Source organism: Ursus americanus, chromosome 18 (genome assembly GCF_024610735.1).
Source record: "Ursus americanus isolate L20-20 chromosome 18, mUrsAme1.1.p, whole genome shotgun sequence".
NCBI classification, from domain to species: Eukaryota; Metazoa; Chordata; class Mammalia; order Carnivora; family Ursidae; genus Ursus; species Ursus americanus.
Window position 1 is genome coordinate 28,844,189 of NC_142144.1, and position 24,305 is coordinate 28,868,493.

The 24,305-nt window shown below is 36.9% G+C and overlaps 2 long non-coding RNA genes across 3 annotated transcripts in view; one reads left to right on the forward strand and one right to left on the reverse strand.

Moving 5' to 3' along the window:
• The window catches only part of LOC123781317 (uncharacterized), a 292,347-nt gene that overhangs the window by 244,072 nt on the left and 23,970 nt on the right, over positions 1 to 24,305 (forward strand). The window contains exon 5 of the long non-coding RNA XR_006776652.2: positions 16,858 to 16,977. This is a non-coding gene — a long non-coding RNA (uncharacterized LOC123781317). The remainder of the gene's footprint in view (positions 1 to 16,857; positions 16,978 to 24,305) is intronic.
• The window catches only part of LOC148108576 (uncharacterized), a 37,533-nt gene continuing 13,791 nt past the window's right edge, over positions 564 to 24,305 (reverse strand). The window contains exons 3-7 of one of the 2 annotated variants that reach the window (XR_015727367.1): positions 22,931 to 23,057; positions 18,280 to 18,471; positions 3,546 to 3,585; positions 1,854 to 2,038; positions 564 to 1,077 (exon numbers count right to left, since the gene is read on the reverse strand). This is a non-coding gene — a long non-coding RNA (uncharacterized LOC148108576). Of the gene's footprint in view, positions 1,078 to 1,853; positions 3,586 to 18,279; positions 18,472 to 22,930; positions 23,058 to 24,305 lie in introns of both variants that reach the window. The other variant, XR_015727366.1, reaches the window with a different exon arrangement.

Below are 24,305 nucleotides of genomic sequence, written 5' to 3' on the forward strand. Positions count from 1 at the left end.
ACCAGGGAGCCCGATGCGGGGCTCAGTCCCAGGACCCTGGGATCATGACCTGAGCCAAAGGCAGACACTTAATGACAGAGCCACCCAGGTGCCCCAAGACTAACGAATTTGACTATCATCCCACACGAAGTTTCTCAATGGCAGATACTCTTTTTTTTTTTAAGTGGATATTTCACCTTTATTTTTTTTATTTTTATTTAAATTATGGTTAGTTAACATACAGTGCAATATTGGCTTCAGGAGTAGAATTCTGGGAATCATCACTTACATACAATACCCAGTGCTCATCACAACAAGTGTCCTCTTTAATACCCATCACCCATCTGGCCCATCCCCCACCCACCTGCCTCCATCAACCCTGTTTGTTCTCTATTGTTGAGTCTCTTATGGTTTGTTTCACCCCCCGCCCTTTCTTTTTTTCTTTCCCCTATGTTCATCTGTCTTGTTTCTTAAATTCCACCTGATGAGGTTGTAGGATATGGGTGAGGGTCAGTGGGGTGGAGTCCAGAGCCGACGACCAAGAAAGAATTCTTGAGACGTTTTTGATGCAAAATGGTGATTTATTAAAGCACAGGGACAGGATCCGTGGGCAGAAAGAGCTGCTGCACGGGGGTTGTGAGGGGTGGCTGATGATATACTATGGGGTTGGGGGAGGTAAGGAAAAAGGGAGGTTGAGAAAATATTTTCATATGTTAAAGAAGACTCACAGGATACTAGGAGGCCTTGCCATTGTCAAGTTAAGGTTGTTTACCCCACTAATAAGGCATTAACATGAAGATAGTTGGGAACTTCCTGGAGGCTCCAGATTATAAGGACATTTAATTGTATCTACATTTCTTCTGGAAGCTAGGTTACTGATAGAAATTCTTTGTTCTTGTAGATCGCTAAGACATTTATAAACTGAGGGAGACTCATGTTTTGCAGGATTGTGGTCTCTATAAGTTGACTATTTCTTTGTCTTTCAGGGCAGCTGGGAGTGCCTGAAGAGTGTCACATACATTCCATGGTGGGGGGGAGGGGTTGCAAGGTGTCAGTTTCTGCTTTGTCCTCAGCTTGCCTTCTGTTCCCTCATCACACCTATGAGTGAAATCATATTGTATTAGTCTTTCTCTCACTGACTTATTTCACTTAGCAGCATACACTCTAACTCCATCCATGTCATTGCAAATGGCAAGATTTTATTTTTTGATGGCTCAGTAATATTCCATTGTTTGTGTGTGTATGTGTGTGTGTGTGTGTGTATACCAAATCTTCTTTATCCATTCATCAGTTGATGAACATTTGGGCTCTCTCCATAAGTTCGCTATTATTGATAATGCTGCTATAAACATCAGGGTGCATGTACCCCTTCAATTCTGTATTTGTGTATCCTTTGGGTAAATACCTAGTGGTGCAATTACTGGATTATAGGGTAGTTCTATTTTTTACTTTTTGAGGAACTTCCAAACTGTTTTCCAGAGTGGCTTCACCAGTTTGCTTTCCCACCAACAGTGTAAGAGTGTTCCCCTTTCTTATGGCAGAAGATATTCTAAAGAAAGTTTAAAAAGACAAATCACAAATTTTGAAAATACTTTTCAATGCATTCCAGACAAGGGGTCAGTATCATTTTGGATGAAATTATGGTAGCATTTTGAAGTCATTGCTACCTTGAATCCAAAAGATACCAAATCCATTGCCAACCCAAGCCATTCCTACCTTCATACAAGAGGTTTCCAAGGGAGCCTTACATAAGGAACCAAAACAGAACCTAAGTCAAACTACCATTTAATAACAGCTAACAACTGTGCAAGCAACTAATATTCGAAATGCATTGAAAGTTCATTCAGAATACAAGCCTTGTCTCTAATTCTCACCTTTCAACACTCTCCCTTCTTATATAAATAAGAAAGAATATTCTCAGGAATGCCTACATAGAGCAAACAAGGTGACCAGGCCTTAACAGTGTCCTTAACTTGATTTGTCAGTTCGGCCACATAGAATCCAAGCAGAAATGGCAAGCAATTGGCCATCTTGGCCTTGGTGCCTGAAACTGGAAGCCCTAAAGAGAAAGGGAATATACGTCTCCATTATTTTAAAGTTACAGTAATCTTACCTATTTTTAATTGTCACCCAACCAATGATACAAGCTCTGCTTGGATATATTATCAAATGTTTCTCCCTTGGAGAAAAGTGAGTTACAAAAAAAGAAAACGCTAGTGTGTGAAAGATAGAAAATTCTTTGTACTGTCAGAAAATACTAAGCAGAATCCAAGAATTCATTCTGAGAACATTATAAACATCTTTGTTCTCACTGAATTCTGAAACTACCCCTAATCACAAAGCATAGGAGAGTTATTAAGAAAATGGCCCTAGAATTGTTAATGGCCCTGTCTCCAGCATGATCAATTGTGTGACCATGAGTACATATCTTGAGCTCTTCAGCTCATTTTTTTACCTATTAATTTGAAATAATACTTACCTCTTTGGGTCTGTAGCAAGCATTACATGAGATATACTCAGAAAACCCTAATTTATGCTACCTTGTATTATGGTATTTCTCACTGAGAAGTAATCTCAATTGTAGGTTTAATCCAGTGCCTAACGCATGGTAAAAAAGTCAGTAACTGTTGTATATTTTAGACCTCTACCACTCTTAAGAAAATATCAAGTTTTTTGGGAGTATTTTTTAACTACCACAACAATAGCCAAACCAACATATCCAGCTTTTATACTAACAAAGAACCTGACTCCGTATATGGTGGATGCTCAGTACATTCTTATTTCATCAATGAATTTTATGTTCAAATCTTGTACAAGTGACTGCCAGAGGTGAAATCATTCAGCAAATGTTCTGAAAAGAGTTTCTGACTTCCTGGTGGCTTGTCACTTTTGATTTAATGACTTGTTTCCAAGAAATCAAAACATTTTCTTTGGAATTTAATGCATTGGCTTTTGGTCCAAATCCTTAGAAAACTGTTACAACTATTGAAATGACCATTGGACAGATTAGACCTCCTCTTTAGTCCCACTGTTCATGCTCAAATCAGTCCTGGGAGTGCTACAAACTACACAAAGTCAAAAGCTAATGCTAAAATATCACTTCGACTGCTGGACATAAGCTGGAGTCTTCTTAGAGGAAACTGGATTGACAATTTTCTTTAGACAAGAGAGTTTTCAAATAATTTCCAACAGTACATCCTAAGGGCTCCGTAAGTTTTTTTTCCTGTCTTCTACTTTCCATACTGAAATTAAGATAAAACGACTTTTAATTTAATTTGTAGGTGTATTTGCATGGAACAAAATGTAAGTCCCTACAGCTTCAATCTGCCTCCCAATATGAAGTCTGCTGTTGTTGGCTAAGGGCTTTACACAGAGAAGTTATAAAGGGTATAAAACTGGCTTAATCAACTTACCTATCCACATTTTGCTACCAGGCATGATCAAAGTTACATAAAACCAACATCCAAAGTCACCTTATTTGTCTCCTTGTGCTCCTAAGGTTTCTAAACCAATATTTGAGATAAAACTGCTTTGATAGCATATTTAAATATATTTTTATTCCAAACCTTGATCTTGGTCACAGCTAAACCATGGAGTTGATGAACCCTGGTAGGACAAAGAGAAGAAGTCATTCTCTGTTATAACTCATGTAACACTGCATTCTTACAAGTAACAACAACAAAAAAAAAAACACGATTCCTTTATTTAATGTGTGACTGTACATCTTGAGTCAAATGAGAAACACAGTAGTCCCTTGCACAGCAATAAGGGCTAAGCTATGTTTTATTACACGGACATAGCTCTATTTTAATTTAGAAGGAATATAAAGATGGCTGACTCACAAAGATTTCAGAGCTTTTAATATTTCATTCCTTTTTAGTTACTACAGAAACTTAAAATCTGAAAAGTCAAACTGTCAGTGAAGCAACACATTCCTTTTCTTATTCTTTCATAGCTGTTTTATATTAAATGCATCTCACATAGCAAAGCTCTTTTTCTCCCCCAGAGAATCTGGCAGCCGCAAGACTTAGCTTTACCAGCGTCTGTGGGTGTCTCTGAGTAGCAGTCAAGCACTCTGAGAGAATAACAGAGAAGTCACTGATATTTTCTAGAAAATCACTCCAGCAGCTCATCAAAAATTTGGCATAAAGAAAATTAATTTCTGAAATCTTTAAAGACTTCATTTAAAGTCATTTTCAGAGACCAAAGGGAAATCATATTTTTAAAATCTCATATAAATGACTTCCACGGTCCATTAAAATCTTTTTGCTTTGTATGATTTTTCTTTTTTTTCTAGTAAAACGCGTTGCTTATGAATACATTTCCACCCTATAGGGCCCTTAATTTAAATAGCAGAAAAAAATGCAGGGGAAAAGGGAACTGACATTTGTCAGGTATTGATGCTTTGTCAAGAAGATCATAATTCACTATATATACATGATCCCTTTCAGTCTTCATCACAATCTTTAAAAATATGGTGGCAATAAGTACAGTAGTTAGAGACGCAGGCTTTGGAATCAGTTTCGTTTGGGTTCATATCCATCCGCTAGCCAATTGACAGTCAGATCACTTAACCTTTCCAAGTTTCAGTGTCTTCCTCTATAAATAGGGGTGAAATGTGTCATAATGTTATCTTGAGGATTTAAGTAGATGACGAAAATAAAAATCTTAGCAGAAGGCGATGCACATAGCAAATACTCAATATATGGAAGCAAAGTAAAAGATCAGCACTGTGGTTCACTTAACAGATTCAAAAAGTGAAGCTCAGAAGTGAAATAATTTGTCCACACCACCAAGGCGGATACTGATGGGGCTATAGTTTAACTTTTATCTCTCAGGTCCCAAAGTATATGATGTCTCTGTTACAAGTTTACTCTAAGAATTAAACTTTCTACAATGAAAATCAAAAGAAACGTTGATATGGACTTGAAAGTTTGCGTCCCCCAAAATTCATATGTTGAAGCTGTAATTCCCAACGTGATGGTGTTTGGAGATGGGCTTTTGGGAGGTAATTAGGGTTAGATTAGATCATGGGGGTGGGGACCTCACGATGGGATTAATTGGCTTATAAACTGAGGAAGGACAGAGTGAGAGACAGCCATCTGTAAGCAAGGAAGTGAGCTCCCTGGCACCCTGATATGGGACATCCAACCTCCAGAACTGTGAGCAAATAAATTCCTGTTGTTTAAGCCACCCGGTCTACAGTATTTTGTGACGGCAGCCTGAGGTGATTAATATAAATATTTTAATTGTATTTGGGAAGAGGGAAAATACTGTGTGGCTCTTTCCTGCCCCTTCAATGTCCCTTTTTGTTTATGTATGAGATGAATAATGCAGGTACGCACTCTCTTACCCATCCATATCTCATAGGAATAATTGGAGTGTTTCCCACACAGAAGGTTAAGTAGGCAGATGAATGAAGTTGAAATGTCACGTAGTAGAACACAAAGAGTCCATGAGCTGGGTAGTCTCCTCAGATGGGGCATGGGCAAGGTGGGACTGTGATTGACATTTTTAGTTCACAGGTGCTTCCAGAGGTTAGTGCCTTTCCCGTGGCCACACAGCTGCTACAGGATAAAACTAGGATTTGAAAACCATAATGTATCTTGCACTCTCAGCTACAGGTTTAAAAATAATAAAAAACTACACTCTTAGAGTCTTGTTTTTAAACACAGTAAAAAATATATTTGTTCATGTCAAAAATCCATATCCAACAAATCCGTTCAAGAAAATCTATGTTTTTATAAGACATAATCCTAGCGACATTTTTAAAAATAGGCTATTCTCGCCCATACTGTTTTCTTAAACAATGTCAAATTAATGATTGTATTATGTGAAGCTTTTCTTATTGTTATTTGAAAAGATATGTCTCAGACAGCAATGCTTATAATTCCTTTTATCCCAGAACCTATCATAATGTTTCATGCCTTTGCACATGGAAGGCTGCTTCCAGGTGTATCTTCTGTCCTTCTCTCCTTGTCTGTATGGCAACTCCTAGTTACCTGGTTACCATTTTAAACTTCAGCTCAGATATAGTTTCCTCCAGTAAAACTTCCCTAGCCAACAGCCCTGGATTATAAATTGTTCCAGTCTCTAGGAAATTTCTGTTTCTTGTGTATATTTACATTGCAGTGATCATACAGTGGAATAATGTATTAAGATGTCTATCTTCCCTACTAGACTAGAAACTGGTGCATATAGGTACTGTATCCTAGTCACTTTTTTTGTGTTGTTGCTTTTATTTTTTTTCCCTGGGTTTGTGTTTATAAGATATGACCAGGTGAATAAAGTGCTGGCTGGGAAGAACCATCCCACTCTCAGCCAGTTCAACTTCTGCTCATTCACTTTCACATTCATTCCTTCAGTCACTCATCATTTATTTATTGGGCCCCCATCCCAACCCAGGAACTGTAACAGGAGCTGGGAACGGAGCCCTTTTGCTTCTTTGCTCACCTGTACCCTCATTTTATTCCCCATCTGGTCTTGTTTGCTGACACTTTGAATGTATCACATTTATCACACTACCTAGAACGTTACAGGCAACCAATAATTTTACTTAATTGAATTTACACAGAAACCCAGGAAGTTAGCATCCTATTTAGGATTATTTAAAGACATAATTCCTTAGTAGGGAGTCCAGAGACAAATTTCTGCGTACATTCTACTCTTTTACAATCATGCAATAATAATACCTTCAGGTTTTCAGATTATACGTTTGGGTTATCCAGTCACAGCTATCACTTTATAATTGGATTCATATGCCTACAATTAGCCATTTATAAATAAAAGTACTACAATAAATACTTGGATATTTTTAATCTATTTGTATTTACTACTTAAAAATCATGTTAAACCTATGGCTGTATTCACATTCTCTAAACGTTAGGTAATTCCAAAGTGACTAGTCTAAAGGTAGAGTTTTTCAAATCCACATTATTTTAAAGAATTACATCTAATAGTTTCCAACTAATAACCATTCTGCCACGGTAGGAATAGTTATGCAATGTAATTCTCTTTCCCTCCTTCTTAGTAGTTTTGGTTTATAAATTATATTTGGAAAGCACTTTTGACAAAGATCACCAACTATACATGCAAGTTACTGTGGCCTTTAAACTTAACTGCAACCCTGAGCTTGTGCCTCCAGGCAAATAACAAAAGGCAGCAGAACCATCCACAAAGCTAACATGAAGTGCTCCCAAGCACATCTGACATTCCAGTACAATCACTGCTTAGAAAACCAAAAATACATCTTTGCAAAATTATAGAATATGTGTAACTTGCAGGACTTTCTTTCAAGAATTTCATTTTACAGGGACTTCTGATTCCTTAAAAACATACCTCCACCTTTATTCTCTTCTCAAGGCATCACTGTTTTATCAGACGTCTGCTTAAAAAGATTCTTGGCACTATTTGGAAGGTTTTTCACTTTACCCGAATTGCATTTCACTGACCTCCCAGTGGTTCCACTATTTCACACAGCTGGCTCTGCCCTCTATCTTCCCTTAGAGTGTGGAAATGGAAAAGTATAATGGTCATTCAGGTACAGGAGACTCACTGTGAAAATTCTGGTTGTTCTCACTGTATTCATCAAGACAAATTGGTTTTCTGGCAGGCTGTTCTTGAAAGTAGACATTAGTACAGTTGCTTGTGTGTTTGGGTAATTTTTCATTTATTCTCTTCTGTTTTTACTCTTCCTTGATTGGCATGTTCTGTCAGTTTATGTATTGAGTACACATGGTTTTAGAAATGGAAGAGTCATTTCTTAGCCAGCCCTGGTCTATAAACTACATAGTTTTAACTTCACTTCCATAATGTTGCTGATTATGTTTTTGACTCATTAGTAGAGTTTCTTTTTTTTTTTTTAAAGATTTTATTTATTTATTTGACAGAGATAGAGACAGCCAGCGAGAGAGGGAACACAAGCAGGGGGAGTGGGAGAGGAAGAGGCAGGCTCATAGCAGAGGAGCCTGATGTGGGGCTCGATCCCATAACGCCGGGATCACGCCCTGAGCCGAAGGCAGACGCTTAACCGCTGTGCCACCCAGGCGCCCTCATTAGTAGAGTTTCTATTGATGGCATATTTCAGGAAACTCCTCATGTCTCTGTCTAATGTTAAGAAATCAGTGGCAGCTGAGACTGGGCAACTTTAGAGTTGACTCCATCTTCACATCCATTTCATTCACTTATTCACTCAGCATTTATAAGACAACATTATCTTCAAAGTACATACTAGAAATTGGAGATAAATACACTTTCACCTTCAAAACAAAAATATGGTGATTTCAGGTGAGAGTGACTATTCTTGAAATTTTCATTGTTTAATTGATTTAACTAGACTAAAATATTTTGTTCTTTAGACTAGAAGTCCAAAATCAAATCCTGACACATGCTACAACATGGATAAATCTTGAAAACATCATGCTAAATGAAAGAAGCCAGTCAAAAATGACCACATATTAGAAGATCTCATTTATACAAAATGTCCAGAATAGGCAAATCCATTAATATGGATAGTAGTAGATTGGTGTTTGACAGGGCTGGGGAAAAACAAGAATGGGGTGCAACCACTAATAGGCTGGATGTTTCTTTTGAGAGTGATGAAAATATTCTAAGATTAAATAGTAGAGATGATTGCATAACTCTGTGAATATAATAAAAAACTATTGAATTGTGCACTTTAAATGCATGAATTGTGTGGTATGTGAATTAGATCTTTATAAGGCTGTACGACATGCACACACATACATATTAACATATACCAGTGAATTTTTTAAATATTTTAATTCTAGTTTCTGACACTTTAAAAGTTTTAAAGAATTTCACAGCTATTATGAAACCATTTTATCTATGTGCTTAGCTGGTAGAAACTGACAAATTCTATAATTCAATAATGAAATAATGGAAAATAAGGTTAAATATTTTGGTTAAGTTTTATTTTAGATTTTATATTTCCATTAAGTTTAGTCACATGCTTTAAATATCCTAATTAGTCTAGTGTCTAATTACATAATTATGTTTTTCCTATCTAAAAACTTAAGATGCTAATCCTCACTGCTTGACATATTATAAAATGCCTCTTTCGCTTTTACCTGCTTCAAAAGCTTCTCAAACCTATTTAAATTCATTTGTGATCCCTGGCTATACAAAGTGCCAGCAATTGTCTAGAAAAGCATATCAATTATTAGAAAAGCATATCAATAAGAATATACATACTATTTCTGAAGTTTTTTAAAGTACAAAAAAAGGCCTTATTTTATGAGAGGTTTTTTTGCTTTGTGGACAAATGTGTATCTAGTTACACAAATAACCCACTCATTTATTCCAGTATTTATTTATGCATACATGCTTTGGGCGAACATTGAGTACTGGCTACGTCCCACACATTGTCTACCACACTAAGGAATTCAAGGTCAAGTCACTGTCCTTGAGACACTCACAATCTAGTGAAACGATTGTTACTAAATGAATCAGTATAGATGAGAACATAAATGTCAATGCTAGTCTGAGAAAAAGACATGTGAGTATATCGTATTATTGTCTATCATCTTCAAAGGACATTTCTAAGAATAGTATTTCATTCTACGCACATAAAAGAGACAAAGCCACATCAGAAGGGATACAAGTAATCTGTTAATACAAGAAGTTTAACTACTTTTAGCACTGCCCTTCACTCTCAGTGTTCTCTGAGGTAAAAAATGCACATGACTAAACATAGAAAAAGGTCAGAACCAGTATTTTAATCCCCCCCTTGAATAACTCCTCTCTCTGTGACTTCTAGAATCCTATTTCTTTTCATTTATATTTTGTCTAGGAGTGTAAACACAATTTTTAATCTTCATAGAGCTATAAATATCTGGACATCTGTTGATAAGACCACTGGCCAAGTGGGGTTTAAACCAGCCCTTCAGCATCTGATAATACAATTCTGTATTATCAGAATTGCCTGTCTTTCTCATTGTTTTTCTGTAAATCAGGTATTGTTTTCTTTCAATATTACTTTCAACATTTTCCCTTTGTTTTTAGTTTTCAGAAGTTTAATTATTAGGTGTCTCGGCAAAGATTTCTTTAGATTTATCCCGTTTGTGTGGGTATCTTACCAAATTTGGGAAGTTTTCAGGCACTATTTCTTGAAGTATTTCTCAGCCTTGCCCACTTCCTCCTCTCCTTGAGGGACTCTGATGATACCAGTGTTGTGGTCTCACGTATCTGAGGCTCTGTGCTGTTTTTCCGATTGGATCATTTCTGTTGTTCTGTCTTCCAGGTCACTGATTCTTTCTCCTGCCCCCTCTGTGCTGCTTTTGAGTCCATCCAGTGATCTGTATATTTAACTCTCAATTTTTCAACTCTAAATTTTTCATTTGGTTCTTCTTCATGTCTTTTACTTCTTTGCTGAGACTTTCTATTTCATTGCTGGTGAGGTGTTGAAGTGCCTTATTATGACTTCACAAGGTGGAAGTCTAAGCTCCCACTCAGCCTTTGTTGTCATGACTAGAGATGGGCCCTATTTTTTTTTTATATTTTGGAGCTTTATTTTATTTTTTTGCTAGAGTACTGTGGTTATTGCCTAAATATTTTCTCTCTTTCTAGGCCAACACTTCCCCAGTTTTCTGTTGGGCCCATTTTTTTTGTTGTTGTTTTTGCTTTCCTTGTTTGTTTTTTAAGAGAAAAGTATGACTATACCATGTTTCCAGAAGCACAGGCCTGTATTTTGAAAATATTGTTGAAATAACAAAAGCTTAAGAAATCTGAAGAAACAAGATGTGATATCTCAAAATTATAAGTGAAAATGACTTTTTTTTTTATGTAGTATTTTTAAATTTTTCTGAAGAGTATACCAAAGCTATTGGGTATAATGAAAAACATTCCAGGCCAAGACAAAATGGCAAGGACTGGGCTCAACCTTTCCACCCAAGAAATGACCGTATTTGGATTATAATACATAGATATCACTCCAAAAATAATATACCTAAATAATATACCACATAAACTGTTTATGAAGAATTGCAAAAATAAAGGGAAAAGGGGGATAGACAAGCCAACCACAACTATAGTAGCTCCACACACGGTAATGGAAAGAAGATTTATAATAAAGAATTGCATCATCCCATCAGACAGCAATAGAGAAAAACTAAACCAGATAAATGATAAGTTTTAATACTCTAGAAAATTTTAATGTATATTATCACTACCATTCTCCAATTTTAAGCCTTGTGCCTGTGTTCAATGATTGCAAATGGAGTGGTTAAAATGAAATTGGTCAAAATGTTAAGTCAGTTAAAAATAAATTTTCCTCATCACTGGTTTTTATATAATTGTATTGTTAAAGTAACATGAGACAGTTATGAAATGACTTCTATAATTTAAACATTTTTTCATTCTCAAGAATTTTGGAAGATTCCTCCTTGTTTTAAATTTCTAAATAATTTTAGATGCATTTTAGCCAGTTAAGTGTTCTTTATTTTATTAGCAGTTCCCCAATGAATCAGTCGATTTGCCTACAGTTGTATGTCAATCATCCTAAAATAACTTGGTTGTTTTTTCTTTCAGTATACAGTCATATTTCTTAAACTTTATGTGCTTTAATGTAATTTTGTCAAGTTGGTAAATGTAGACTTTCTTCTAAGTTATTTTGTTTTCATGACTCTTAAATTAATTTTTAAGCAACAAGGCCAACTTTCCATACTGGATTGTATTTTTAAGTATTTTTTGTTTTGTGTTCACATTTAAAGAAGTTTTTATGTGAAACAAGTGTTGCAACTTCAAGAGTGGTTCTCATCACTATTTGATACTTTTGTGCTATAAGACTTGAATCCACAGTACAAAGCATATGTAATCTAAATACAGGCTCCTGGAAGAAAATAATGCTGGGCTTGGATTACACAGAGAAGTGGGCATGTTGTTTTATCTGCCAGCATCCCCTCCTTGGTAGGATTGTCAATACATGAGCACACCACAACTCTCACAGTAAATGGACATAAACACACAAGAGCCAAGCATAAATCCTTCTATGTGCCATAGTATTACTTATTTTTAGCTTATGATTATAATTTAAGTTCCAGAACTTGCAATTGAAAGTCCTGACAAATACTTCAGTAATGTGAAAGAAAATGAACTGTAAAATGCCAACAAGAAATGGGGCTGTCTTATGGCCAGCACATGTAGGTCATAAAATGATGAAAGAATCTAAAATCATTGAAGATAATCGGTCAAACTGAATTGGTGGATAAAAATGCAATTCATTTGCACCTTCATATAAATTACTAGAATTCAAAAACATTGCAAATAATCAGGACATACATAACTGCTTATAGTAGAATTAGGAAAATAGACTCAAGTGTTTTTAATAAATAGAAAAATATGCTTACAGATGAATAAAGCCCACCAAACTACCTAAAAGTATTAATCTGATAAAAATAGTAACTACAAAAAGATACAGATATGGGTATGAATAGATGTAGAAATATAAATATTTCTCAATTTGGGGGAGCCTGGGTGGCTCAGTCAGTTGAGCGTCTGCCTTAGGCTCAGGTCATGATCCCAGGGTCCTGGGATCAAGCCCCACATCAGACTCCCTGCTCAGCAGGAGAGTCCTCCCTCTTCCTCCCCCAACTCATGCTCTCTGTTGCTTGCTCTTTCTCTCAAATAAATAAAATCTTCTAAAAAAGAAAAAAAGATATTTTTCAATTTGTTCTTTTGTATGCTCTTGTGACCATATTGTTGTTTCTATCCCTTTTTTTTTTTTTTCATTCTAAATTGCCATCCTCAACAAGACAAAGTTATACCCATGGATGCGGGTATTGTTTTCCATCTAACAAACTAAAATTAACTGTTCACACAGGAGCAGTTTCCTACTCAACCATTTTAAAAAGTGGCATGGTACCATGTTAGTGCAAAAACAGCCAAGGCAAGAAATGACTGTGTCTTACCTAATCAGACTGCAGACTGGTACTGCCCACAATTCTTGAGTAGGCCTAGCTAAAACAATTTAATCTTCCCTATGGAATATGAGACAAAAACAAACAAAATGGACTGGATTTATAGAGACAATATCCAATGAGAAAAAGAGAATAAAGGAAAAGAAATTGGGGGAAAAAAGATTTCCATTTGAATCTTTACGCTCACATATTTTTCTGTATCTCCTATTACGAAGTACTTTTTTTTTTAAGATTTTATTTATTTATTTGATGGAGAGAGAGACAGCCAGCGAGAGAGGGAACACAGGCAGGGGGAGTGGGAGAGGAAGAAGCAGGCTCCCAGCAGAGGAGCCTCATGTGGGGCTTGATCCCTGGACTCTGGGATCACGCCCTGAGCCGAAGGCAGACGCTTAACAACTGAGCCACCCAGGCGCCCCTATTACACAGTACTTTTAACCTGATGTTTATTTTCTTCTCTGGGTTTTCTGATGGAAGCAGGACCAGCTATAAAACTTTGGGGGTCCAGTACAAAATGAAAATGAGGGACGTCTGCTCAAAAATCATTAAGAATGTCAAGATAGCAATAGCAAGGAACATTAAACCAAGCATGGGTCCTTCTGAGTGTGAGTCCCTCTACAACCGCAGAGGCTACGTACTCATGAAGTCAGCCCTGCAAGGACGTACAAATCATAAAATATGTAATTTGGTGATAAGCATTCAGATCTCTATATATGCACATGCTCTTTTATCCATTTATCGCATGTCCAGGACCCTGTATATGGGAAATAATCAGTTTTGTATATTTATACATATTTTTGTATATTTGTCCCAGTGTTATCGTAATAATGCAACTTTGGAAATTTAATAGCAGAATGATTTGTGGGCTTTTTAAAAAGACGTTAGTTAAAAGATTTCTTGGTGACATTATAAAATGTTGTTAAATGAGAAAAATAGGACACAAAAATAAAATATAACCTGTTCCCTCACTCCTTCTCCCTACCTCTACTGTTTTCTTCTATATGTATTCTCAACACTGAAGTGGCATTGAGTAAATATTAATACTGGTTAACTATGGTATATGGAATTATACGAGATTATTATTTTCTTTATGGTTTTCTGAGTATCCTATGTTTTCTACAATGAACCCGTTACTTTTATAGCTAGAGGGGAAAAGAAGAAAATAAGGAAGGAAGCCTTTCACCTAAAATGGACAATTTCTCTTTTTTTTTTAAGATTATTTATTTATTTGACAGAGAGACAGCCAGCAAGAGAGGGAACACAAGTAGGGGGAGTGGGAGAGGAAGAAGCAGGCTCCCAGTGGAGGAGCCTGATGCGGGGCTCAATCCCAGAACCCCAGGATCACGCCCTGAGCGGAAGGCAGACGCTTAATGACTGAGCCACCCAGGTGCCCCATAAAATGGACAATTTCTAAGCAAACAGTTAGGAAGAATAAACCGTTTGAGCAGTTATACTGCTCAAGTGGCCCGACTACAAACATGTCCTACTTTCTCCCTCTCTCCTACAGAGTCCTCTGGAGAAACAAAATTTAGTGCAAAAAGCAATATTCGGTTGGGTTTACATAGTTTTCCTGGTCTACTTGCCCTGCTATCTTTTTCCATTTACTCCATCACTGAGCAGACTTAGTGCTTGTACTGTTTAGTAAATTTTGGACATGATACTATTTAAAATGGTTTATTAGATAGAATAGATGCCAATGACTTAGATCCAGAACAAAGGTTATCCTATCGTCAAAGCAATAATGATCACGTGTTGACCAAGGCTACAGATGATTAGACAAAGAATTCAGAATTTTGAGTGTCTTAGCTTAGGTCCCCGACAGTAAAGCCTGAGGTAGGGATTTGAGTAGAGGCAGTGTATTTGGGATGTGATCATAGGGATCACCTGTAATAAGGGATTAAGCGTGAGAAGTGGGGGAAGGGGGAAAATAAACCATAAGAGCATCATTATTGAACTGCTTATTGCTATGGGTAACTGGGCTCAGTAGCTCTGGGGACCCTCCCAGGTGCTGTATGCAATGCTTCTTGGAATTCTCCCACTCAAAGACAAAAGCTGAGGTATTAAACTTCTGCACTGGCTGTGGGTCTTCCTGGAGGCATTAACCTCCCTGCACTTCTGGACTGCCTACATACAAGTTGTGTGAGCCTCTCAAGGCTTTGGAGAGGCCTCAGGCATGGTTGAGATGGGATGCTGTCAAGGTGCCTGGAACTTTCCACCACAAACACAACTGAAATTACAGGTGCACTGAAGGAATCTGACACAGGGCTCTAAAAATGTCCACGATTGGAGAATAAAATAAAAAGGAAGGAAAGTGGAGGTGCAAGAATGAATGTTTTGCAGTGTGATACTGGGGCAGATAAAACTGAAGAGAAGTAGATCTCAATCCATCTGCATCTGTTAGTGAGGAGGAAGAGAAAACTAGGGAAAGGAGATTTGTAGAGCAGCACGGCCATAGTCCTTTTATGTGAGTTCTGCTCTGGCAAAAAAAAAATTAAAAATATGTATATTCTATATATATCATGGGCAGATTAAAGATGTAGGACATTGCATCTTGGGGATGAAAATTGAAAAAGTACTCTCAGATGCATGTGGGAATCTTCCATGTACCATTTTTTGAAGGCGAAATATATTTTCTCTGTAACTTTTTCCTTTGTCAAACATCCAAATAGTTCTGCATGTCTGGATGTGTATCAGAGTCTATTTTTAGGGATTATTCTTTCAGTGTTTCTTATAATCAAACCAAAAGTAATCACGAACACACAGGTCTTTGCACTATAATAGAACTAGAAGTACCTTGGACCATCAGGTCATTTCTGTCAAGTCCAGAATAAGTTGTGTGATCTATCCCCTCTCAGCACAGCATCCTTGAAAGAAGTGTTTAGTGACTTGGAGGGACGTGACAAAAACATTGCAATAAACTGTTTGGTGAGTCCCTCCTCAGTGATTTCTCAGCATTTTATCCATGTCCCTATTGTAGCACTTAACACAGTCTACAGCAATGCATCTTGTTCCGTGTCTAACTCCCCAGGAACCAGCAAGCTTCACAGAGAGTAAGACCTTATTTTATCCACGTCTGTGCACATAATTCCCAGCGCGATGCCCAGTGCAGAGCCGGCAACCAATACAAATTTGCTGATTGAGTAGGCAAAGCACTTTCCAGGTTAACATTCCCTGATTTGTGTCAAATAGAGCAATACTGACATGGCTTAACTCTGAGATCTGAACTTGGTTCTGCTACCGTCAAGTTGGTAACCTTGGATAAGTCAAAAACCACCTTTCGATCTCAATTTTTTTTCATCTTTATAATTAAGGGGATTGAGAAGATGATCCCTAAGGTAACTTCATGCTCCTGCAGTCGATGATCTATGTGTCACAGCTGTTAGCTCATTAGAACGCACTGAAGGAATTCTGTCCCCAAGTCCCTACCTAGCTTTCTAAAGCACCTTCGAGTACCCTGTGACTAATGGTGTGTTTATACGTAAGTGTGTAGATATGATAAAAGGGAAATTAGACTTTGAAATCAGGGGACTAATAAGGAGGTTGGCACCTTTGTTCTCTTGAAATTTTAAGAGCTGATACCTGTGTTTTCTTTAGATTTTCTGTCATCTTCCTTATTTTCAATTTTAATTTCTAATCTTTGGTTTTAGGGATCTATAGAGCTGCTCGCTAACCTGTCAATACCAAGAAGCAGCATTTGTGTTAATGCACACTGTTTTTGCAACTCCAACTTCTGGTTAAGCAATAAACAAAAAAATTTACAAATTTGCTTCATTCTTTCAACACACTTTAATGGAATGTCAGGCACTGTACTAACTCTAGAACCTGGGAAACAAATTAGAGCTGTCTTAATGAGCTAGGAAAGCCAAGGCCATTTACGAGGACCTAAGGAACTTGAAGTTTTTATTTAGTAAATAAATGTTTATCCTTAGTACTGCTTCCCTCGTAGGTATTCTAAAGAAGCAAAATAGCAACTGAAGAAGCAAATGCAAATAAAAATCATGGAATCTATGTTCAGAGCAAGGCAATCAAAGAAAACCATAGTTTGATGGATTGAAATCTTTGAAAGGTGAGTCAAGAGATTTTTTTTAAACATACTTTAGAATATCCATGATTTTAGTCAGGTGACCTCTTCCCATTTTGAGGTGTTTTTAAATGCTCTTTTTAAATTTTTATCTCAAAAAGTATACTTGAACAACTTTGCCTTACAGCGTATACACTAAATCCACATTAGAATCTGTCTTTCAGGGCCCTCACTAATAGAAATTAATGCACACTACATGTGGCAGTATGCCAGGGTCATGACTTCGGCAAAAGTGTAAAAATGTACTCACTGTACCACAAGGATGAAGAGGGAAGTTTATATAAACTGACAACAGTTCCCAGTGATGGTATTGGAAAAAATATAATGGTGGGTGACAAAGGAGAAAAATCGGAAAGGAATGCCACAGATGTGTGGGTATATTTACTTTAAAAGAAATGATTGGGCAACAACTTGGGTGAATCACCAGGGAATTAGCCTGAGCACAGAGAGAGGTTACATGCTGTATTATTCCATTTATACAACATCCTTGAAAGGACAAAATTGTAGAGATAGAGAACAAACTAGTGGTTTTCAGAGAAGGCGAGGGAGCAGATGACTAAGAAGATGGGTGTGGTTATAGAAAGGCGATGGTAGGGATTCTTGTAGTGATGGAACTATTCAATATCTTCACTGTGGTAATAAATACACAAACTATACACACATGTACACACACACGCACACACACAAATACCAGTACATATAAAATGAGAAATCTGGATAATATATGTGGATTTTATTGATGTCACTTTCCTGATTGTAATATTATTCAGTAGTCATGCAACGTGTTACCATTGGAGGAAGCTGATTAGTGGGATTTCTCTGTATTATTTCTTACCATTGCATGTGAATCTACATAATCTTAAATTTTTTATTTAATTGCAAGAATCAATAAGGTGTAGACAATACATTAGAAAAATAAGTTGAAGATTTGAACAGGCACTGAATGAGAAGGAAACTCAAATGACAAATCTATGAAAAGTTATTCGGCTCATTGGCAACCAAGAAAGTTCAAATTAAAATCACAATTAGATAAAACTGCACAGATTGGCCAAAAATTAGAACACCATATAAAATTAAATGTTGGTCAGATTGGAACAATCAGAAATCTAATCCGCCGCTGGTGGGAGTAGAAATGAATAGAACAATCTTAAAAAACAGAGTAGCATTTTCCAATGAAATTGTAATGTTCATACCTTTCTACCCACGAATTTCACTCCTAGGCATTACAGAAATCCTTGTATCTATGTACCAAGATACATGCTCATAAGAATACTCACAGTGACATACATTTTTTTGGACAAAAACTGGAAATCCATGGGGCTCCTGGGTGGCACAGCGGTTAAGCGTCTGCCTTCGGCTCAGGGCATGATCCCGGTGTTGTGGGATCGAGCCCCACATCAGGCTCCTCCACTATGAGCCTGCTTCTTCCTCTCCCATTCCCCCTGCTTGTGTTCCCTCTCTCGCTGGCTATCTCTATCTCTGTCGAGTAAATAAATAAAAAATCTTAAAAAAAAAAAAAACTGGAAATCCATTCACAATAGAAAGGTTAAATAAGTTGGAGTATATCAATAGAATGTAGTTCCATGTAGCAACTCTATATATGGAATTCTATATATATGCTGTGTAGCCACACACATCAACGTGGATAAACCTATTAGTAAATAAATGTAGGAGTAAATATACAAAATAAAGTCAAGTGAAAGTTACTGCCTCTTTAAATATTAAACACTTTATAATATATTCCTTTTCCACTCCCACATATACTCTAAGAAAATATCAAATGCAAATGGAAATAATTAAGTATCCATAAACACAAGAAGCCTTGTTAAATGGTGTGTGGAGAATAAATAGGCATAAATAATCCTACGCTTCGGTAGGAACAACCTACATTGACAACGTTGGTCTTTGTTTCTCCTCATCCAGAAAATTTATTTCTGGTATTGATTTTTTTTCTGGTACCACAGTAAGCACTTCATAAATATTAGTGGAATAAGTATGTTTTTATTTAATTAAAAAATTTGTATTTTGTATTTTTCATTATACCTTTAAATGGAAACATAAATGGAAACAAATTATATTTTAATGCTTTCACATGCATAGAAAAAAAAGACTAGAATAAAATAGACCAAAAATACTTTGTTCTTTTTTCACATTCTGATATATTTTACATTTTCTCATTTTCTGCATTTTCTTTTTATTATTAGAAGAATATACAATAGGAAAAAGCTATTTGCAAAACAAAACTGAAAGCCATAATTTAATGATCAATTTAAGTCACTGAAAACATAAACAGGAATTAACCATCGTTTTGACCATCCACTGGAATCTTAGGAAATGTGACCTCACCTCACTGAGTCTATTTATTTATTTATTTATTTATTTATTTATTTATTTGTTTGTTTTAAGTAGGCTCTATCCCCAGTGTGGGGCCCAATGCAGGACTTGAACTCAAGACCCTGAGATCGAGACCTGAGCTCAGCTCAAGAGTCAGACGCTTAACTGACTGGGCCATCCAGGTGCTCCTAGACCTCTTTGATGTTAGATTGGTTTTGTTTAGATTGGTTTTGTTGCCAGAGATACCTGTCGTGTTGCCTCGTAAAATGAGAGGTATCAGTGAAAACAGATATTCCTTAAATTATTCAGTTACAGTTTTAGCCTTTGCAGTTCAATTTGGAAGTCAAGATTGATTACTGTATTCAAGTATTTGTAAGTCCTTCCTCCTACGTCCTGCCTTAATCCACAATTTAAGTTCTGTATATAATTCTTCATGATAATTACTTGTGCATTAAATTTGCATAATTTTGTAGACTAAGGATCTATGATTTCTCTGCAAGTCCCCATTTCCCAAACAAGAAAAATTAATATAGTAGCAGTAAGATCTTATCTCCTAAATGTGTGTATGGCCTCCCATGGCCAGTATCCAATTTCAGCCTGTATCTGTCTTGAAGCAACACTCATTTCTAGAAAAAATGCAAATCACTTCCCAAGGTGTTAGTGAGCTACTTACTAGGCTCTACTAAAGGTTCCATAGAGGACATAGGCGTGGATGTGTATGTGGCAAAATACAGCATTTTTACTTCAACGTAAGGATCCTACACTGGACATCTCTCTTCCCAAGGCCATTTTCTCCCCCGCTGGCTTCTAAATCCCCTTTCCTCTCTTCAAACCTCATTTCCCCAGGCCTCCTTCAACTTCTGTGATTTCTTCTCTCTTCCATTACTTTCCCTTTCTTAACCAGACAAACGTATCTATGTCTGATCTCCAAATTTGCATCACCACACCCATCATTTGAGGTTGTTTTCAAGTATGCAAAAGGCCAGTAAACTAAGAATAAAGATTGTGCGTGTGTGTGTGTGTGTGTGTGTGTGTGTATGTGAACATGCATGTTCACATGTGCAAGCACTTAGGAAATACATGGTAGTTAACAGAGACACCCTCCTCAGAAAGGGGAAAGGAAATGGGGCAAGCAGGATATAACTAATAAAAATGTTTTCCTGTCCCACTAAGTTCAATTTTGTCTTCATGTTTTCGATGCTTCTGAAATTGGGATGCACCTTACACTTGATATGTACATTTACTATGGGAGTATTCTATTTTTCTACAAAACTTTTACCCAGATTGGTAGCCATCTCACAATACATAGTATCTTGAAATTGAAGAATATGGTATGTATTTTTTTAGATTTTCTTTATTACTTTTTAAATTATGATTTTACAAACGTCATACTAACTTACTGCATCTGATGATGTAACTGCAAGGATAAAGACATGCAAAAGTATATAAAGAAGAAGTTAATAATCTCTTCCTAACCTCATTCCCTCTCCTGAGCTTACCGACATTGGCAATGTGCCGATGTCCTTTTGCTGGAGAGCTCAGACATAGTGCGTGTACCTGTGTAGAGTTTGGGTTGTGGTGATTTTTACAAAAATAAAATCATTTTACTCTACTTGATTTTCTAATTTAAAATACATCATGAATATCACCTACAGCTTAATAAATAAATCTCTGACTTATTTTTAAATGGCCATAGGGTAATCCATATCATAGATGGGTTAGAATTTGTTCAACCATTTCCCCCACTCAAATAATTTCCAGTTTTTCTTATTTCAATTTCCAGCAATTTTTCAGTACATACTGTTGTACAGATAGCCTCATGTATCCGTGCATTTATTTCAACAAGCTAGAGCCCCAAACGGGAGCTGGATGAAATGATGTGTGGGTGGCCCACTTCCCTACACTCTCTAGTCATTTCTTCTTTTAATTTTTCCAGTCTAATGGATGAAAATGGTCTCATACCCTGTAATTTTCATTATCCTCACTACTAGTGAGCTTAGGCGTCTCTTCACACATTTCTTGGCCATTTGGGCATTGCACTCTGTCTAGCCTCTGTACACTCTGGATATTTTTCTACTGTGCTGTCTTTTTCATATAAAAAACTTGTAAGAACTTATCACTCATTGGTGATATTCACTCTTCGTCAGGCATATATGTAGCAAGTATACTTTTACAGTTTACCATTTCTGGTTAGCCTCATACTGTAATATATATTCTAAAATTTTTATGTAGTCAAGTATGTCTGTTTTTTACTCTTTTGTTTAGGAAGCTATCCTTCACCCTGAGATTATAAAGTCTCCTAAATTTTCTTGTAATGATTTTAGTGTTTTATTTTTATTTACTTTTTTGTCTTATTGAGGTGTAATTTACATACAACAAAATTCACTCATTTTAAGCATACAGCTTGATGAATTTTTATAATTGTATATAGTCGCATAACCTTCACCAAAATCAGGCTGTTGAACATCCTAAAATGTTTTCTCATACTACTTCACAGCTGGTGCCCTCTCCTGCCCTTTGGCCACAGGCAACTACTGGTCTGCCTTCTCTTTTCTATAGCTTTACCTTTCTAGAATTTTGTGTTAATCAACTCATGAAGTATGTAATCTTTCGTGTTTGTCTTCTCTCACTTGTATGTTTGGGATGCATCCACATTTTCACATGTTAATGCTTAATTCATTTTTATTGCTGAGTGATGTTCCATAGTGTGGATAATACACAACTTGATAATCTACCAGTTAATGGATATTTGAAATTACTTCTGGTTTTTGGTTATTACACATAATACTGTTATTACATTATTATAGTATTATTATCTACTATAATTAAGAGTTGAGGTTTATTTTTTTACACAGATAAATTTATTCCAGCACTGTTTTCTGAATTGTTGATCCACCTAGAATTAATGTTTTTGTACATGAGGTGATGCTCCAGCTTAATTTTTTTCCTGGTGAGTAGCCAGTCACATCAATATTTCCTATTCCCTAATTTAACCTCACAGTATTGAAATATTTGTGATTTTTAAAAATTTCCTCTTAATAATTGTAATGATTTTGAGACCTTATTCTCTTCCACTGATTTATTTTTGTGATAAAAGTCCAAAGCAGAATTCTTGGTTCTCAACACCTTAACCTCTTTTTCTTTCCATTTTTCCTTCTTTCACTAAGTGGTACTACCATCTACCCAGTAGGTCAAGCCGATAACGTAGGTACTAGCATTTACGTCCCTCCTTTCCTCACCCTTATAATCAGTCCATCACTTTTCCCTTTATATGGTAAATGTATCCACTTTACTCCATCTCCATTTCTAACAGGCTCATCCAGTTCCCATGCCCTTATTTCATATCGGGCTTTTCCTTGCTCCCTGACTGTGTCCACATCACCCCAGTTTTCTGTTCTTTCACCATCCAAGTTTATATCTGTCTCAGGGACTTTGACCTTGCCATCCCCCCTGCCTAAGGTAATCTTCCGTCATCATACCTATCTTTTGTATTTTTCAGGTCTCAGGTTAAGTGATAACTCAGATCTTTTAAAATACCTTATATGTAAAGTCCCCCTGACTATAATTACCCTCTTGGTAGTTCGAGTTTAAAGTGGGTACTCACCCAGGAATTTGCGTACTTAATAAGCGGCAGATCTGCAGCATCTACTGAGATCAGGCACTAGATCTTTCCTTTAAATGATTTCCTCCCATCTTTGTAGTCTGAGCCCAAAGCCAGCCCAGCGTTATTGCTAAGGGACAAAGAAGAGCAAATGATTAGCCTTGATCAAACTGATTACTATCCAACATGGTGCTCATAAAAATGTGGTGCCCTGTGCCTTCCAGAATGTCACAGATTTCCAGCATGAGAATAGCTCTGGGTTCACCCTCAGATGAGGAGCAGAAGGTTCTGAGGCGACATGGCATATTTCTAAATATCAGTCCATTCCAGAGGGACAGTTACATAAGTCCTGGAAAGCGTACCTGGAGAAGTGAATCCTGCTGACAAATAGGACCTTTATACTTGGAAGGGTCTCTTCTGGCAGCTTTGAGGATCATCCAACAAGAAAGATCACACTGGGCTGGCCGGCCCATTCTACTGAATTGTGTGTGTGTGTGTGTGTGTGTGTGTGTGTCTTTACTCATTTCGGCTCCCTTCTCCAGGTCCTGTGTATTGAGTACATTCGGTTCCACAGCTGCAGCTGCCACTGCTCTTGTTGCTGTGACAACTCATAGCAATTTGTTGTTCAATGTGAGAGTGAGCCCTGGGGTACGCCTTGCCCACCAAACCTCTCCCTCAAGCTCCAAACACCATTTGACTCATTTTCCATTACAATCATCAGAGGACCTTTAGCAATACTAAGGGAGTTATCGCTTTCCTTCACATCTTTTCTCAAATATCTGATTGCAATTTAGCTCTCCAGAGAAAATCCAAGCTGCTTCTTTAATCATTATGAAGAGAAAGTGTGAATTTTATCCTAGATTCATCATTTTAAAGCTGAAGGGGACCTTGAATACGATCTAATTATATCTTCACATTTTACACATGAAAATAGAAGTGTCTGATACACCTAGAACAGGAGCTGGCTTGTGTGGCAATCATTCAAAAGCTTGTTCAATGAATGGATGAAGTTTGGGAAATCGTGACTTCTCCAACATCACACAAGTCTGCGGCAGAACAGATATTAGAATATAGATTCTCTCATTCCAAAATTGAGTCCATTTATAAAAATAACTGGATCATATTCATTTATTGAAATAATCTAAAGAAAATACTTTGGTATTTTAAAGATTTGCCATAAAGGTGTAAGTCTTATAATTACATCATTGTTAGCTAAAAGTAGCCTTAGGGGCGCCTGGGTGGCTCAGCGGTTAAGCGTCTGCCTTCGGCTCAGGGCGTGATCCTGGCATTACGGGATCGAGCCCCACATCAGGCTCCTCCGCTATGAGCCTGCTTCTTCCTCTCCCACTCCCCCTGCTTGTGTTCCCTCTCTCACTGG